An 18,927-nucleotide genomic window follows, 5' to 3' on the forward strand; every position below is an offset into this window, starting at 1 on the left:
TATATATATATATATATATATACATGTAGAGGTATCAGTACCGTGTTAGCCGAGCTTCAATAATCAAAAAATAATGCTCTTTTTTGTGCGAGCTTTCGAGATACACTGATCTCTTCTCCGGGTAACATCGCCGAAGAAGAGATCAGTGTATCTCGAAAGCTCGCACAAATAAAAGCATTTCGTTAGCCACCAGAACGGTATCATCTATTTATTTTTTGATTATTATATATATAATATAAATATATATATAATATATACAGTGTGTTGTGTGTCACTGTATATATATATATATATATATATATATATATATATATACATATATATACAGTATATCTCAAAACACAAACGTAACTGCATCAAAAATCAATATATAATAGAAATGATCAAAAACCACAGATAAACCATAAAAATATATAGGTAAGTGGCAGTGCTACGGGAATAAGTAATACATACTGTAAACACATAAAAGACACAGAAATCCAGAAACAAGCACTCTGATCATGAAATGGATAATAACATTATAACGTTATCCATTTCATGATCAGAGTGCTTGTTTCTGGGATTTCTGTGTCTTTTATGTGTTTTATATATATACACACAGTGTATGTGTGTTACTGTGTATATGCTGGTAGGCTGCAGGTGCATATCCCATATAGATAATATAATCATACATTACTGTTCCGAGGTCTGGTAATCAAGAGATAGCACTCAGTTAGAAATAAGTTTCGGTCCTCCAAAACGGGACCTTCCCTGAGGAAGAATTAACATATGTGTGTAAATATAAAGTGTGTTATATATATTGTGTGTGTTATATATACTGTGTGCACACTAACTGTGTGTGTTATAACTATACTGTGTGTTATACTGACTGTGTGTTATATATACAGTGTACACACTGACTGTGTGTGTGTTACATATATTGTAGAAGGAGTACAGAGAAGGAGCGGCTCAGTGAGTAATTCCGCTGTCAGCTCCTTGGCAAGTCACTTAAACTCCCTGTGCCTCAGGTGTGCTGTTATATATACCTGTGTACACTCTGACTGAGCATGCTGCTGTGAGGGAGGAATATAGGGCCTTATTCAGAGAGGGTTCATAAAAAAAATCGCCAGGGAATTTAAAATGGGTTTTTTTTGGACGTTGCTATCACGGTATTCAGAAAGGCTCGAATACCAGTGATAGCAAAATGCCCAAAACTGGCGACTTGCTGCCAGCGAGAGCCTCGAGCCTCTGAAAAGGCAAAAACCAGCGATTCATTTCTGCTGCAGAGAGAGCTGCTCTGAGAGAGCCGCCTCTCCCAGCTGAAATGTCGGCCGAAAATTATTTATTTAAATATCCATTTCTTTAATAGTGTAGAGGTGCAGGGGGTCTCCGGAGCTGAATCACGTTGATTTTATGTCCGGGGACCCCCTGCTTCCCGAGATACAGGCCTCTTTATGGGGTGCCGGTATCTCCTATGCAAGGAAATGTCCCGGTCACGTGACGCGGGACATTTCAATGCAGAGGGATACCGGCACCCCATAATGGGGCCTGTATCTCGGGAAGCAGGGGGTCCCCGGACATAAAACCAACGTGGTTCAGCTCCGGAGATCCCCTGCACCTCTACACTATTAAAGAAATTGATATTTAAATAAATATTTAAAAACAGATCAATACACTCCCCCCACCTCCGCCCAAACCCATACAGTACCGTAATGGGCAAAATAACTATTATCCAGATATGGATAATAGATTATTTGCCCATTATTAAACACTGCATTAGCATACATAAATAAAATACATAAATACAGTTATACTTACCACAACAGCAGGTCCCTCTGTCCTCCGTTGCCAGAAAGCATATATAGAAAATAAATACATTCTAATGGCCCCTAACCCCTTAATCACCTTAGCGGTTCCTAACCGCTATAGTTATTAAGGGGTTAACCCACCCTGACCCGGGAGGCCTAAGCACCCACCCCAGACTGACTATACCCACCCAATACCCATTGAGTAGTATAGTGGTACATCATACCCATATAATAATAATATGGGCATGATAAGCCTCTATAGCACTCAATGAGCACCCTAATAAAAATACAGTAATACACAAGACACACAGTAATAAAACCTAACTATACTCCCAAAAAACACACTTCACTAAATAAAATCAGTAGCCAGCTAATCCAATCAATAGAAGCAATTACAACATCAACAATGAATTAATTAAACCATTACCCAATCAAACCAATTAATCCCTAAACCAACTCAAAATGAATAGTAACACTAACCAATGTAAACAATGAATTAATCCTACATTAATTAATGTAACCATTAAAAGACAAATAAATACATTAAAACTATCTCTGAAGTATCCATAAAACACATTAGCTAACATAATATAACATTAAGTACAAGCGAACACCAATCGCAAACATTTTCTTACATTAACCATAAACACACAATCACATCCACATCAATAAATGCAATAACAAGCGAGAAATGCCCCCCAAATATTGGCATAATAATGTATTAATCTGTACCCTAAAGAGGTACAGATTAATATATTACCAGTCAAATTGCCTCCCCCAAAAAATAAAAAATCACATCCAAAGAATACACCTGTAAAAAGAGACATTTACAAACATTGAATATATTACTTACCATTAGAAGCGTTGGCCCTCCGACTCCCGGGGTAACAGGAAGCTCACGTACCTTGAAGGCCTCCAACAGCATCCGATGCCATCCGCCATCAGGATCCAGCTCAGGTACCCCAATCTTCTTTTTTCTTTCTTTACTCACCGTCTTCTATCTTCATCTGTAACCATTTCTTGTTGTTCTTTATCTTCTTTCTTCATCTGTCAATCCATAAAACCCCATGTTAAATCCCAGCCGATGCTGTCTCGGCGGCTTCTTGGGCTCAAATGAGGCGTCACGGCCTTAAATATGGCTTGTGACGTCACATTTACCCTCACAATGGTTAACATCCACCTGATTGGCTGTTAAAACCATGTGCAGACTTAAAAAATTTTTTTTTGCCGTGACGTCACTTAAAGGGAATGATGCCAGCCAATCAGAATGGCTGTGCTTCATTTACCTTTAACATGACGTCGGTAAATCCAAGATGGCCGCTGTGTCACAAGGTATTTCAGCCAATCAGAGTGTGGAATTGGTTCCCACGATCTGATTGGGTTAACCTCTTTATTACCTTAGCGGTATTAACCGCTAAGGTAATGAAGGGGTTAACTCCCCCCGCAACCCCCCTGCAATGCCTAAACAGCCACTAAGGGCCAAATTCCCCCCCTCACCCACCCCTGCTAGCCACAGTATTGTATTGTACTGTATGTTTCTTACAGTAAGCCTAGCACAGGTGTTTAACCCCTTCATTGCCTTAGCGGTTAGCCGCTAAGGTAATGAAGTTGCTGTACATGCATGTTTCCTGCCTCGGATGCATGCCGGGGGGGCCCGGAGCTGCTATTATGGCTATCAGCTCCGGAGACCCCCGGCATCAATCCGAGGCAGGAAAGGGGCCTGATTTTTTCTAAGTCCCGACCCATCGCAGCTCATCGAGGCCATCTCCCCACCAATTGTCCAACAATTTTGTGGGGAATTGGATTTGGGGAGAAAATCGTTTTTTAGGACTGCGATGGGCCGCGACACCCGACTCGCGGGTCTCTAAATAGCGGGAGTTTATCATCCTTCCGAAAATGGTCGATAAGCAGCTGATCGCTGCTCAGTCGGCGAATTTCGGATGGAGATAAAATTTTGTGTCGATACAGGCCGTTATCGAGCACTTATCGAGGCTATCTGAATACGAGTGCCCATTTTGGGCGATAAGTGCTCGATAAGGGCCTTATCGAGGCTTTCTGAATGAGGCCCATAGTGTGTTATATACACTGTGTTAATGTTCTGTGATAGATAGATAGATAGATGGATGGATGGATGGATGGATGGATGGATGGATGGATGGATGGATGGATGGATGGATGGATGGATGGATGGATGGATGGATGGATGGATGGATGGATGGATGGATAGATAGATAGATAGATAGATAGATAGATAGATAGATAGATAGATAGTGCAGAATAAATGAGTTCTTCAGTGTTAGGTGATACCTTTTTTATTGGATTAACAATTTATGTCATAGGACAAGCTTTTGAGAGTTATCCTCTCTTCTTCAGATCAAGCAATACTGATATACAAAGGATTCAATGGCTAAAACAGTGTAGAGGAAAAAAACAAAACAACAGATATTTACTGTAGATAAGGTAGGGTGTTAAAAGTGTTTGAAGCCAGGGGACATTTGTTTTATATATATATATATATATATATATATATATATATATATATATATATATATACTATATATATATATTATGTACACTGACTGTGCATGCTGTGAGGTATACAGCATGTTACAGTATATATACTGTGCTATATATGTATTGATACAGTGTGTGTTACAGTATATATACTGATAGTGACACAGTGTGTTATACTGGTAGTGCTGCAGATTGTTATATACAGTGTGTTTATATATACTGAGCGATGCAATGTGTTATACTGATAGTGATACCAGTGTTATATATACTGTGTGTGTTTATATATATACTGATAGTGATAATACAGTGTGTTATTATGTATACTGATAGTGATATAGTGTGTTATATACAGTTAGTGACTTTTTTCCTGTCTAGTTGTGCTTCAGATTCAGCACACAAAGGGTTACCTTCACCTGAAGTTAATATGACCTTTTAAAAGTGTCCATTGTACTCTGTCGCAGGTCAAATCTGGCCAATATGAATGGGCCAACTTATTGATCAACAAAGAGATAAAGCAACAGAACAAGGTGATCTTTAGATAATAGTCTCGGGTGAGGCCTAAGGCCGTGCATATAGTGATGGCAACGCGACGCCGCAGCAAAATAAATGTATTGCCGCCATCGCGTGTGCTTATAGTAGAAGCGACGCAACGGCGCGATGGAGCGACGGCCGCTGGAAGTCGTCAATTTGATTTTCCCAGCGACCGCAGCGTGACATCACCATCGCCGTTGCGTCGCTGTCGCCGGCATTATAAGTGCAACCTAACGTGCCGGCGACAGTGACGCAACCTCGCATCAAAACAAATGCATTGCCACCATCGCGTGCACTTATAGTAAGCATGACACAACGGAGCGATGGCTTGGTAGCGATCGCAGGAAGTCATCTCAATTTCAGTTTCCCAGCGACCGCAGCCTGACGTCGCCATCACTATAAGCGCAGCCTAAGTGTGGCCTGGTCTTGGAGGTGTGGGTTCATAAAACCTTAAAGGTATGATATGTTTATAGTATGGATGTCTGGTGACATTACCCAGAACTACCAAAGGCCCCGGGTGCCATCTTAAGAAGAGTCAATAAGCAGAGACGGTGACACGATGGTCGCTATTAATTTACCTAATAATCTACCACATTTAATATATTGAGTGTATGGTGTACCTCAAAAAAATAAAGAATAGAGTTTTTTGATGAGTAAGTTCAGCTATTCAGATGAATAGCCAACATGCCACGATTTTGACGGTGCAACGGTCAAATATTTGTTGGCCCCTCAAAATTAGGTGTATCCCAGGCAAGACTGATCTGCGTGTCTCCAGCAAACTCATCCAAGCTTAACGATGTGGGACAAATTATTGTTGGAGATACAGAAAGAGAGTTAGGGGTTATTTGTGTACTCTGAGCTATTTTGAGTTTAAAGGAGCAATCCATTCCGGCAATTTAAAAATATATATTTTATACATAGGATTGAAGCCGGGGGTCCTCGGAGCTGAACCCCATTCATTTCAGCTCCGGGGACCCCCTGCTTCCAGAGATACTTACCTCCAAAGGGGGTGCCGGTATTTCCTGTAACATTAAAGCTCCCGCGTCACGTGGTCCAATAGGAAACAGCACTGGATGACGTCACAGCTTATTATTGGCTCGCAGGACGCGGGAGCTTTGAAATGCGCCGTAACGTGATCCCGGAGCGGCTACCGGCACCCCATATGGAGGTAAGTATCTCTGGAAGCAGGAGGTCTCCGGAGCTCAAATTAATGGGGTTCAGCTTCAGAGACCCCATGTTTCAAACCTATAATAATTTGCCCACATGGATTGCCTCTTTAGAAATGATTTCTCCATCATGAATGTCATTGGAGATGGATGAGGGTGAGTTAAGGACTCCCCAGAAAAGATGGGGGGTCACCTTTGTAACAGGCAAAGTTAGGATAAAAACCATTGATTTGTACTATGAAATTATAATTCAACATAGAGGGTGTGTTCTGCCAATACACACATGGATTCTCTTATTTTCAACTTCAAGCCCTCTTTGAAGGATCGGGTATTGTTGTGTGATAACATGTAGTATTTCGATTTCCTGTTTTTATGCCGTTATCTTCTGAAACTGCCTACATTTCTATATTGCGCAGCTTTTTGCAACATTGTTTTCCTGAAACCAAGCACTGTACCAGTTTTTGTATATTAAATGTAAAAGGTTATATGTACTGTCTTTGGGCTCTAATTTGAACCCAATACCTTTAAAAGGAGGTTAACTGCATTTTCGGTCACATTTTGCTACATTTGGTTATGGTTGTCACGGGAGACCAGGACTAATACCAGGGATTAATATCACCAGGCAGAACCCGAGAGCTTATAAAATTAATTTATTGGAAAAGCATATCCACAATTATACAATACACACAAACATCCCACATACCCAACTGGGGAAACTGGGGGATACCCTGCATACCTGGTTGCAGGGACCTCCTTGCAGAGATTTCCCCTGTACTCTCTCCTTGCCCAGTGCCTACACGACTGGTTTTCAGGTCTGAGACCATCAATGGAGTGGACACTGCAGTTTCTCCCTGTCACAGCAACACCTCTAACTTTCTGCAGGCTCTGTCTGCTAGGGGTCTCCCTCCCAACCTTTTTATACACTTAAAACATAATATTGCAACATTCAGGGCCAGGTGCTGCCTACATGCCCAGGGGCTACTTGGTGGGTAGAACTGCAACATAACATTAGCAACATAAGAAGGATACATGGAAAGGTCACAGACCAAGTTGCAACAATTCTCCTGCAAACATATTAACCCCTGGTTCCTTAGGTGCTGGAACCAAGGAAAGACATACACATACAGTAGAGGCAACTCTTATTCGAACAAAAACCAGTGGCAATTCCCCAAAAAACCCAGGAAACACCCAGGTACATTCTGAATACATGCCTTAAACTTTCCTTAAACTAGCCACAGCATTTCTGCATTGATTAATGGCCTATCAGATTAACAGCGGGGGTCCCTGGCAGTCTCATTCAAACTGAATTGGACTGCCAGGGATCCCTGCTGTGTTAATCCTATGGGTCGTTAGTCAATGCAGAAATGCCTTAAACGTGCCTCAAACTAGCCCAGCACATACCCAGCACATACCCAGCACATACCCAGAATGTAACCCGGCTAGTTTACGGCAAATGTTAGAATAAACGTTGCCTCTACTGTATACATAACATATAATACAATACCAATGTATTACTGACAGGTAGGGGTAATGGCAGACTTAATCTTTATTAACAGCAGCCATATTTACCACTATCTTCACACCTCCCCCCTTAAGCAGAGAGGTCTGGGGTAGAGACCCCAACGGGTTCATCCCCAAGCGTGACGCCTGAAGGTCAGAGCTAAGCCAGTCCGGGATCGTCCTGCCGGGAAAGTCCATCGGCATTGCCGTGCTCACTCCCTTTTTTGTGCTGTATGGTAAAGTCATATTCTTGGAGGGTCAGACTCAACCGCAGCAGCTTGGCGATATCCCCTGACACCGGCTGCAACCAGCTCAGGGGATTGTGGTCAGTAATGACCGTAAGCGGGCGGCATACACATATGGTTGAAGCTTCCTCAGGGCCCATACTATAGCCAGGCACTCTTTCTCAACCGTAGCCTAAGCAGCCTCCCGATCTAATAACTTGCGGCTCAGGTACCTGATTGGGTGTTGCACTCCATCGGCCCCCACCTGACACAACACTGCACCAATGCCAAAGTTAGAGGCATCAGTTTGAATCAGGAACTACTTATCATAGTCGGGAGCTGCTAGGATCGGAGCGCTTGCATCCAGTTCGGGGAGGACACCCCCTTCACATACAGCAGCATCTGCGGATCTAATGGGATGCTGTCCCCATCTCACAGTTAAGGACTCAATGTTATTCTATCTGTGCGTTATTTTTAAGTTGGTAACTGGCTTAGCCAGACAATATTGTAGATAGGGATATGCATGTGAATTAGACTCCTGACAGGAGTAGATGTTATTTTGATGAGTTTATTTTGTTCTTAAAGTCACGGTGTTTAAAAATGTGTAGTGTCACTAATGGAGAAATAAACCGCTGAAGGTTGAGGGTTGAGTGCCCCTTGTTTGTATACACGTGTTTGTCCCCCTTTTATACAAAACAAACCCTAGAAGACTGTGTCAGGAATAGCTTGGACAAGCGGCAGCGCTACAAAAAGGGAGCAGTTTGCCACACTATATATATATACTAGCTGAGAGACCCGGCGTTGCCCGGGATGTACCCCCCTTCACAGCTGGCTGCCCCCCACGTTCACAACTCCGTTCCCCTTCCCAGTTCCGTCCCCCCCCTCTTCACAGCTTCGCAACCCCTTCTTCACAGCTGCGGTCTCCCCTCCTTGCCCCCCACATCACACTCCCACCCCCCCTGGCCACCACATTACTCTCCCCCCCTGGCCTCCACATCACTGTCCCCCTCCTTGCACATCACCTAACTGTCCCCACCCCCTTGCACGTCACATCGCTCGCCCCCCCTTGCATGTCACCTGATTCCCCCCCCCCTTTCACCTCACATGATTTCTCCCCCCTTTGCACCTCACATGATTTCCTCCCCCTTGCATCTCACATGAGTCTCCCCCCTTGCACGTGACATCACTGTACCCGCCCCTGCACCTTACATTAGTGCCCCCCCCCTTGCATGTCCCCCTGGCCCCCACCACACAGATTGTCTGCCATACACACACACACTGTCACACACACAGTGTCACACACACACACACACACACACACACACACACACACACACACACACACACACACACACACACACACACACTGTCACACACACACACACACACACACACACACACACACACACACACACTTAGTGAGACACACACACATTGTCACACACAGTGTCACACACACACACACACACACACACACACACACACACACACACACACACACACACACACACACACACACACACACACACACACACACACACACACACACACACACACACACACACACTTAGTGAGACACACACACACATTGTCACACACAGTGAGACACACACACACACACAGAGACACAGGAGTAAGAGGCGCAAGTTTGGAGGTGAGTGCCGGTGGGGAGAGGAGGGAGGTTGGGGGGAGGAAAGGCGGCACCAGTGTCCCCTCACTGGCCGCCCCAGGGGACAGTCAGCTGCGCCGAGACTGCCACTGCCCTGCTCCCCCCCCCCTGGCATGTCCCGGTTGGCGGTTGGTGATAGTTGGCTGCGCGTGGCGGGAGGTGATGGTCAGAGCTGCAGAGGGTGAGGGGGAGTTGTGTCCGTTCCGAGACCGCCACTGCACTGCTCCCCCCCCCCACCCTCCGCGCTGGCATGTCCCGGTTCGCGGTTGGTGACAGTTGGCTGCGCGTGGCGGGAGGTGATGGCGGAGCAGTGGAGGGTGAGGGGGGTCATGTTGGGGGAGGGGGGGGCAGGCGGAAGCACTCAGTACCTAAGGTGCTGCTTGTGTCGGGAGTTGATGGCTCCAGTCGGGAGTTGATGGAGGTGCAGCGGATGGTGTGCTGAGGTGATGTGTAGTCCGCAGGGGAGGAATCTGCACTGCGGTGAATCTGCGCTGGGGTTAGTTTGTTAGAGGAGGCGGGATAATGCTGCTGTGATGCGTCCCAAAGCTCAGTGAATGTTTTAAGAGTGTGGCAGTTGGGTATGTGATGTCATGAACCACGCAAGCCAATGAGAGGCGGGGGCGGGGCCGGTTCATGGACCAATCAGATTGGCAAGAGGCTGAGTGACAGACCAACTGACCAATCAGATTGCCCAGAGGCACAGCAAACATACAACGTATTCAGTATATATATATATATATATACATACAGTATATATATATATATATATATAAAATATATATATATATATATATATATATATATATATATATACATATACACACACACACACACACACACACACACACACACACACACACACACACACTGAGTGATAGTCTGTGTTATACTGTATACACTGATAGTGATATATCGTGTGTTAAATACAGTGTGTTATATATGCTGATAGTGATACATTGTGTGTTATATTATATATACTTAGTAATAGTGTGTGTGTGTTACATATTGTACTGATAATGACACGCGTGTTGTATACAGTGTGTGTTATACTGTTAATTATATAATGTGTTATATAGTGTGTTATAGGGACAATCATATAATAATGTACCGATAGTGCCACCGTGTGTGTTATAGAAACACTCCCACCTTATTTTTCTATAATATTTATATAATAGTATGCTGATAATGTAATGTACTTTTGGAAACTACTGATTTTATATTATTATTAACAATAATGGTTTTCTTCTGATATGTATAACAGAAACGCCTGACTGATATTTATGATATAATCAAATAATAATATACTTTTTGCAGTAAAACTCTATCTGATATATTGCAAAGGCAATAAAATCCATGAAGTATTGGAAGGCCCTAGGGGAAGACGGAATTACAACTGAAATCCTGGAAGAAGCTGGGGTTAGAAGTACAGAAAATTCTTGCAAAACTATTTACAGACTGGAGATACTCGGGTGCTCCCTAGGAATTAGCAATGAAAGCCTCTGAATAGGGGCAAGGTGTGAAACAATGGGTGAAAAAAAGAGAGAGAACCAAATGATAAAATAATACTGGCCCCAAACTTTTTCTGCTGCTCAGCTGGAGGAGGATCCTCCCTGGATGTTCGTATGGTAGGGTAGAAGCAGGGTAACAGTGAGCGCACAGAAAAACAATAAAACACAGATTAAAATGTGTATACAATCTGACTGATTGAAATGAAATCGAGCTGGTGAAAGGATAATAATTAATTCGTTCACTGACACGGCCATGTGTGAGTGGCCTGCATATAGGTTGCAGAATATAAATATCTCTGTGAGGGTAGATGTAAGTCTTCTAGGGCTCCCAACACATACAAGGGACTCATGGTAGAAGGATCATAATGTTAGATATTAACACTCACACGGCCATGTGTGCGTGATCTGCACATCTGTTGCGGAGTTTGGCACTTCTGTTCCAGCTACCGCTCTCTGGTATAGACCACCTCTGGACTTCTTTCATCCTCCGTGCAAGTCTCAGATGTAAAGAAATAATAGGGGTTTGTACCCAGTAGTGTGGGGGGGGTGGGGGGGGGTAATTGTGATAAACGAATAAATAAACACTAGCACTCACATGGCCATATGTGAGTAGTTGCTTATCATGGGTGTGATGATTGCAGGTTGCCGTCTAATGCAATAGGTTGGTTTCTCTCAGTGAAAACAGATGAAGAAATGGAGTAGTAAAAAATGGTACACTATTTATTACACAATACAGTACATAAAAGAAATAGGTCCATGAACTTACACTTGTAACTCAACGGAAAGGCTCTGCTGAAGTGTCTAACGGTCCCTTGTTGTAGATACTCCTCGCTGCCGTGTCCGGATCGCGGGACTGCAAACTAGGAAGCTTCAGCAACTACGGTGGCTGACGATGGTCAAAACTCTTTACATGCTGCTTGAAGAACAGGAAAATTTTAGATCAATGGAGCAATGCCATCGTTATGCGTATGTCAGGAATCGGGGAACACGTCCTTTGCGATGTCTTCCTTCCTTACCTGCTTCTACTCAGCCCTCCGTCTTGGCACCAGCGTGTGCACGCAGCCCCGCTCTGTTTTCAGAGCGCGCGCACATGCAGCTCTTCTAGAGTTGCCTCTGAGCTTGGCTCCGCCCCCGGATGCATCGTGCGCCTTGCGTCAGTGGCACGCTCACGTGATGACGTGCACCGGTCCCCAGCTGCGTGGCAAGTAACCTGATTGCCACTTGTCTTCTGTGCCTATCACGGCTCCCACTGGGGCTGTGCCTCCGCTCCTCCCCCTCTCCTATTGGCTGCCTTGCCTCATTTATACCTTGCTTGCACTCTCTAGCATTGCTCAGCATAACCTCTTGTAGCCTTGTGTGTCTCACAGTTCTGTTGTGCCTTGCTCCTGTTCCAGTCTTGTCTTACAGTTTGTCTCCTTGTGTACCATTCCGGCTTGTTAGTGAACCCCCTCTGGATATTGACCTCGGCTTACCCTTGACTACGTTTACCTCTCCAACCCAAGATTACAGCTACAAGGACTTCGACAACTCTCAATTCTCCTATCCCAGACCATGGCTTAACGGACTTCGACAATTCTCAACTCTCCTATCCCAGACTACGGCTTAACGGACTTTGTCTACGCTGCTCTCTATAACCCAAGACCCCAGCGAGTATACAGACTAACCCACTCTCTCCTACCCAGCCCCGGCTATGCTGACAGTCCGCCTTCCAGGCACGCCTCCGCTGCTGTCGGTGCGTGGTTTCATACCTTCCCACCTCAGTACCGTGGTCTTGTCTTGTTTGTGGGTAGCGCAAGCGTTACAGCTTATCCACAAGACAGGAGACAAAGAAGACCTCAAGAACTACAGACCAATCATTCTACTTTCAATCACTTAGAAGATTTTTACGAAGATACTCGCTAATCGGCTACAACAGACCCTTGATTTGCCCAGCCTAGAAAACAAGCGGGATTTTGTAGTGGATACAACACATTGAACCACATCCAAGTCGTACATGAAGTTATTTCCAGAAGTAATGAATACGATCTACCATTTAGTTTAGGATTTGTAGATTACGATTCTGTCTACACCTCATCGGTTTTAAAGGGATAAGAAGCCAAAGTGTTGTTGTACATTGAGAAAGACAACGTATGAGAATGCCACATCAACGATTAGATTACATGAAGATATAAGCAAGATGAGAATCAGCAGGGGAGAGCAACAGGGGGACACCGTGTCACCAAAGCTTTTCACTACAACACTTGAAGAGTTGTTTAAAGCTGCAGACCAAGCAATTCCCTACATGTGTTTTTTTAATAAATCAGTTTTGTACTATGAGAAAATACCTGTAGCATTTTTTAAATCAATTCTGAATGACATTTTTAACGTATTATAATGTAACAAACAGTTTTTGTTTCTATAGCAACCATTTACAATGTCACATCCCCTTCCTCTTCTGAAACAGGCTCTGGCACATGTCTTTTTGAGCCCTGCCCCCTCTCTAGCAGTGCACCAATTGTATCTAGTGACTGCCTGGTCACATGATCTTCCCCACAGAACTTTGCATCTTTGGTCCTCTTCTGCTGCACCGACTGCTGCACCGACAGACATTTAGTGAACCCACAAGCCGAATCTTCGCCGAACGATCACAAAAGAACGGATCGATCAGCAACTTAACTAATTACATATCATAGTGTGGATTGTATTGATGGACATATTAAAGGGAAACAAAAATTGGCAGCTTAGACTGCTGCTTTAAGACATTGAATTGGGAAGAAAAAGGAATCAAAATCCTTGTTATTTTTGTAATGAGTCCAGAAGACCTCAGCAACAAATAAGAGAACCCACCAGAGCAAGTAAGAAAGTCGGACTCTGTATGAATCTCAGCAAGACCCAAGTGATGTTCAACAAATATGTCAACTCTACAAAGATCTAAATAAATGGAATAGAACTAGAATTCAAAGACTATTTTTACCTTGACTGGCAAGTAGCAATGGATGGTAAACTTTAAAATTAAATCAATAGGAGAATACACACATGATGGAGTGTATTTGGAAGAAATTAAACTATCTTTCATGGGAACCTTTCACTGTTCCTTTCACAAAAAGGAAAGTTTTCGACCAGTGTGTTCTGCCTGTGCTCCCATATGGATGTGAAACGTGGACCCTTAATGCAAAGAGAATTCAGAAGCTTCAGACAACTCAAAGAATATGGAGAGATGTATGCTGGGTGTTACCCGAAGAGATGGAAAAAAGAATGGGTTTGAAACCAAACAAAAGTTTGTGACATCTTCACAAGGGTGAATAAATTAAATGTCAGTGGGCCGGACATGTCACAAATGACCAAAGTTGGAAAAGCTGGTACTCGACTGGATTCCAAGAGATATCAAAAGACCAAAGGAGATGGACCAAAAGAAAGATGGGAGGGTGAAATTAGAAAATGTGTTGGAGCGACGTGCAGAAGAGAGGCTTATAACCACAATACCTGGAAGATCATTAGGGAGGCCTTCATTAGGCTGTAGGTAGAGGGAGACATTAATATAAGAACAAATATATATTTGTAGTGTTTTTTGTTACAAGGAAATGCCAGACTTCACTTATTTATATTTTGAAATAATTTAATAATATCAGGGGCGTAGCTATAGTCGGGCAAAACCCTGGGGCCCATGCTCTTTGTGGGCCTGCTCAGGGCTGCCAAAAGGGAGAGAGCTGGGACATTTGGCCCAGCCGTCCAGCCGACAACCACAGAAGTCAGGGCCCCCTTCCTCCTCTGGTCCCCTTAACAGCAAATTGCTGGTTGGATCGGGAGCGATGAGAGGAGGGTGGAGGGGGGGTTGCAGAGATTAGGCAGGAGAGGCTGGGGGCAGAACTGAGGCAGAGAGCAGGCAGCAGAGGCTGGGGGCGGAACTGAGGCAGAGAGAGCAGGCAGCAGAGGCTGGGGGTGGAACTGAGGCAGAGAGAGCAGGCAGCAGAGGCTGGGGGCAGAACTGAGGCAGAGAGAGCAGGCAGCAGAGGCTGGGGGCGGAACTGAGGCAGAGAGAGCAGGCAGCAGAGGCTGGGGCAGAACTGAAGCAGAGAGAGCAGGCAGCAGAGGCAGGGGGCGGAACTGAAGCAGAGAGAGCAGGCAGCAGAGGCTGGGGGCGGAACTGAGGCAGAGAGAGCAGGCAGCAGAGGCTGGGGGCGGAACTGAGGCAGAGAGAGCAGGCAGCAGAGGCTGGGGGCGGAACTGAGGCAGAGAGAGCAGGCAGCAGAGGCTGGGGGTGGAACTGAGGCAGAGAGCAGGCAGCAGAGGCTGGGGGTGGAACTGAGGCAGAGAGATCAGGAAGCAGAGGCTGGGGGTGGAACTGAGGCAGAGAGAGCAGGCAGCAGAGGCTGGGGGCGGAACTGAGGCAGAGAGAGCAGGCAGCAGAGGCTGGGGTGGAACTGAGGCAGAGAGAGCAGGCAGCAGATGCTGGGGGCGGAACTGAAACAGAGAGCAGGCAGCAGAGGCTGGGGGTGGAACTGAGGCAGAGAGCTGCAGAGCTCTGCCTGCCCCTGCTCGCCGTGACAGAGGGAGGAGTTACTATGTGCTGCTGTTTGAAGGTATGCTGTGTGTATTTGTGTCAGTTTGCGGTGTGTGTCAATTTGCTGTGTTTGTGTGTCAGTTTGCTGTGTGTGTGTTTGTGTCAGTTTGTTGTGCATATGTGTGTGTGTGTTTTTCAGTGTATCAGTGTGCTTCAGTGTGTCAGTATGCTGTGTGTGTTTGTGTGTAAATGTGTCACTTAGTTTCCTCTGTCAGTGTGCTATTTGTTATTCATAGGGTTGCCACATGGCTTCTCCAAAAATACTGGACTCAATGGGTGTGTCAGGTCACTATTTCCTGGGAGGAAAATAGCGGACACATACATGTCCAGTATTACAGTACCTCTCATTTATTACTGGACAGAGTATCCGAATACAGGACAGTCCGGTTCAATACCGGACACCTGTCAACCCTAGTTATTTAGTGTCTGTCAGTGTGCTGTGTGTGCCTTAGAATCTATCAGTGTGCTTTATGTCTGTCAGTGTGCTGTGTGCCTGTCAGTGTGCTGTGTGTCTGTCAGTGTGCTGTGTGTCTCAGTGTGCTGTGTGTCTGTCAGTGTGCTGTGTGTCTGTCAGTGTGCTGTGTGCCTGTCAGTGTGCTGTGTGCCTGTCAGTGTGCTGTGTGCCTGTCAGTGTGCTGTGTGTCTGTCAGTGTGCTGTGTGTCTGTCAGTGTGCTGTGTGTCTGTCAGTGTGCTGTGTGCCTGTTAGTGTGCTGTGTGTCTGTCAGTGTGCTGTGTGTCTGTCAGTGTGCTGTGTGCCTGTCAGTGTGCTGTGTGTCTGTCAGTGTGCTGTGTGCCTGTCAGTGTGCTGTGTGCCTGTCAGTGTGCTGTGTGTCTGTCAGTGTGCTGTTTGTCTGTCAGTGTGCTGTGTGTCTGTCAGTGTGCTGTGTGCCTGTCAGTGTGCTGTGTGTCTGTCAGTGTGCTGTGTGCCTGTCAGTGTGCTGTGTGCCTGTCAGTGTGCTGTGTGCCTGTCAGTGTGCTGTGTGCCTGTCAGTGTGCTGTGTGCCTGTCAGTGTGCTGTGTGCCTGTCAGTGTGCTGTGTGTTTTTCAGTGTGCTGTGTGTCTGTCAGTGTGCTGTGTGACTCTCAGTGTGCTGTGTGTCTGTCAGTGTACTGTGTGCCTGTCAGTGTGCTGTGTGCCTGTCAGTGTGCTGTGTGCCTGTCAGTGTGCTGTGTGTTTGTCAGTGTGCTGTGTGTCTGTCAGTGTGCTGTGTGACTCTCAGTATGCTGTGTGTCTGTCAGTGTGCTGTGTGCCTGTCTGTCAGGAATCGGCGTTCTCCACGCTCCCCACACAGAGCACCCCCTTCCCGCAGGGAGTCCCTAGACACACAAGACAAACCTGCCTTACCGGCCTCCACGGCTCCTCGCCCCTGCTGCCGTCGCGGGATCACTCCCCTCGGCGATTCCTCTGCTCAGCGCCGGGCGCGCCCACGTCCTCCTGCACGCACACCTGCACCATCCACTGGCTCGGTTCACGCGCGTACACGAGTTACGGAGCACGCTCAGTCTGCACACTCTTCTTCCCGTCCCCCGGACCTCAGGCTCCGCCCCCGCACACTGCACAGGCATACTCAGGTTACCAACAAGACTCACCTGGCCTGTTATGCCTGCACCAATCTGCAGTGTCTCCCTGTAGCTCTTCCTGTCCCGCCTCCGTTCCTAATTGGACCTTCCTGCTTTATCTAGCTCCTCTCTGCTCTCAGTCTTTGCTCGACATAGTCTCTGTATGGAAGTACTTCTGGATTCTCTCAGTGTTTTCACAGGTTCTGACGCGGCTTGTACGACTACCCCCTCTGGCTCTCGATCTCGGCACTCCTTGGACAACGCACACTCTGGTAACCTCTTGAACACGGCTTGGACAACGACCTATCTCCACTCTCCACTCCCTGACTTCGGCGAGGCATCCTTCAATCTATCTCTACAACTTTTACCGGCAAGTATTGTCCAACTTACTACACCTGGCCTTGCAACGCTTCATACCAGACTCCGGACACGCTCCCTTTGCTGCGGGTGCGTGTATTACCACTTCCCCCTTCAGCTCAGGGGACGGGTCTGGTCTGCGGGCAGCACCGGCGTAACATTATGTCGAGCCCACAAGACGCAGACCAGACCGAACTTGAACAGTTTCTCTCCAATCTGCTTCAGCAAAACCAGGCCATGGTGGATCAAATTGTGGCACTTACACGCCAGGTCGCAGTACTCTCAGACAGGGTACCGACCGCGACCCTGCCAGATGTAAGCCCCCACTCCGCAAGCGCAGTTAGCAGCTCAGATGTAAGGATTCCTCCCCCCAAGCCTTATGCAGGTGAACCGCAAGATTGTAGGGGTTTCCTAAACCAGTGTGAGGTGCAGTTTTAAATGGCCCCCCCATCTCTACAATACTGATCGCAAGAAGGTAGCCTACATTTATAACCTCCTCACTGGCAGCGCCCTGGCTTGGGCTTCCCCGGTTTGGGAGCGATGTTCTGACCTTACCCAAGATTACCCGGCATTTAAAGCCGAGTTTCAACGAGTATTCGATTCTCCCGCTCGTCGGGAGATGGCATCTGTTTCTCTCCTCCAGATCACTCAGGGACGGCGAATGGTGTATGTTCCACAGTATGCTGTGGAATTCTGGACTCTAGCAGCCGAGACTAACTGGGGACAAGAGGCTCTCGTCTCCGTGTTCTGGCAAGGCCTGGCAGATCCCATCAAGGATGAACTCTCTCGCCAATCCAGGCCGGATCAATTGGAGGTCCTCATTGATTTGGCTGTCCGAGTGGATCAACGTATGCAGGTACGCCGCTCTGAGCGTCAGCGCACTCGCTTCCATAACTTTCAAGTTCCGTTCTCCAGTACTCCCAGCAACACTCCTGCTCCCCCAAGTGCTACCATACCTCTTCGTCCTGCACTGGAGTTGAGGAGCCAATGCAATTGGGGGTACAACGCATCCGCACACCGATACGGCAGTTCCGCCACGCCGGGGGATTGTGTTTCTACTGCGGATCCATGGAACATCTGGTTCGGGAGTGTCCACTGTGTCCGGGAAACGGGAAACGGGAACACCCAGTGAGTACAGAGGGGCTCTCTCTGGGTGTAATGTCTCCACGTCCCCTTTCTAAAGGTGAACTCCCTAAGAAACTTACATTTCCAGTCTCCCTTTCAGGCGATAAGTTCAAGACTTCTACCGCCGCATTCATTGATTCAGGAGCTGGAGGAAACTTGGTGGATCTTGAATTCGCCAGGTTAAACCACATACCACTCGTGGGAAAGAAGGTTCCCATCGCACTCGTCAGTATCGATGGACGTCCTCTTACCCCGGCCCACATCTCCTTAGAGACGGCTCCCTTGCTTCTATCCTCACATCTGCACAAGGAGATTTTAGTTCTCGATGCCATTCACGCTCCTGGGATACCCATCACCCTTGGTCTTCCTTGGCTACAGCTTAACAATCCTCTCATTGACTGGACTTCCTCTGCTCCCATTTCCTGGAGGCCGAGGTCAGACGAGAC

The sequence above is a fragment of the Ascaphus truei genome, chromosome 19 (assembly GCF_040206685.1).
Source record: "Ascaphus truei isolate aAscTru1 chromosome 19, aAscTru1.hap1, whole genome shotgun sequence".
In the NCBI taxonomy this organism is placed as follows: Eukaryota; Metazoa; Chordata; class Amphibia; order Anura; family Ascaphidae; genus Ascaphus; species Ascaphus truei.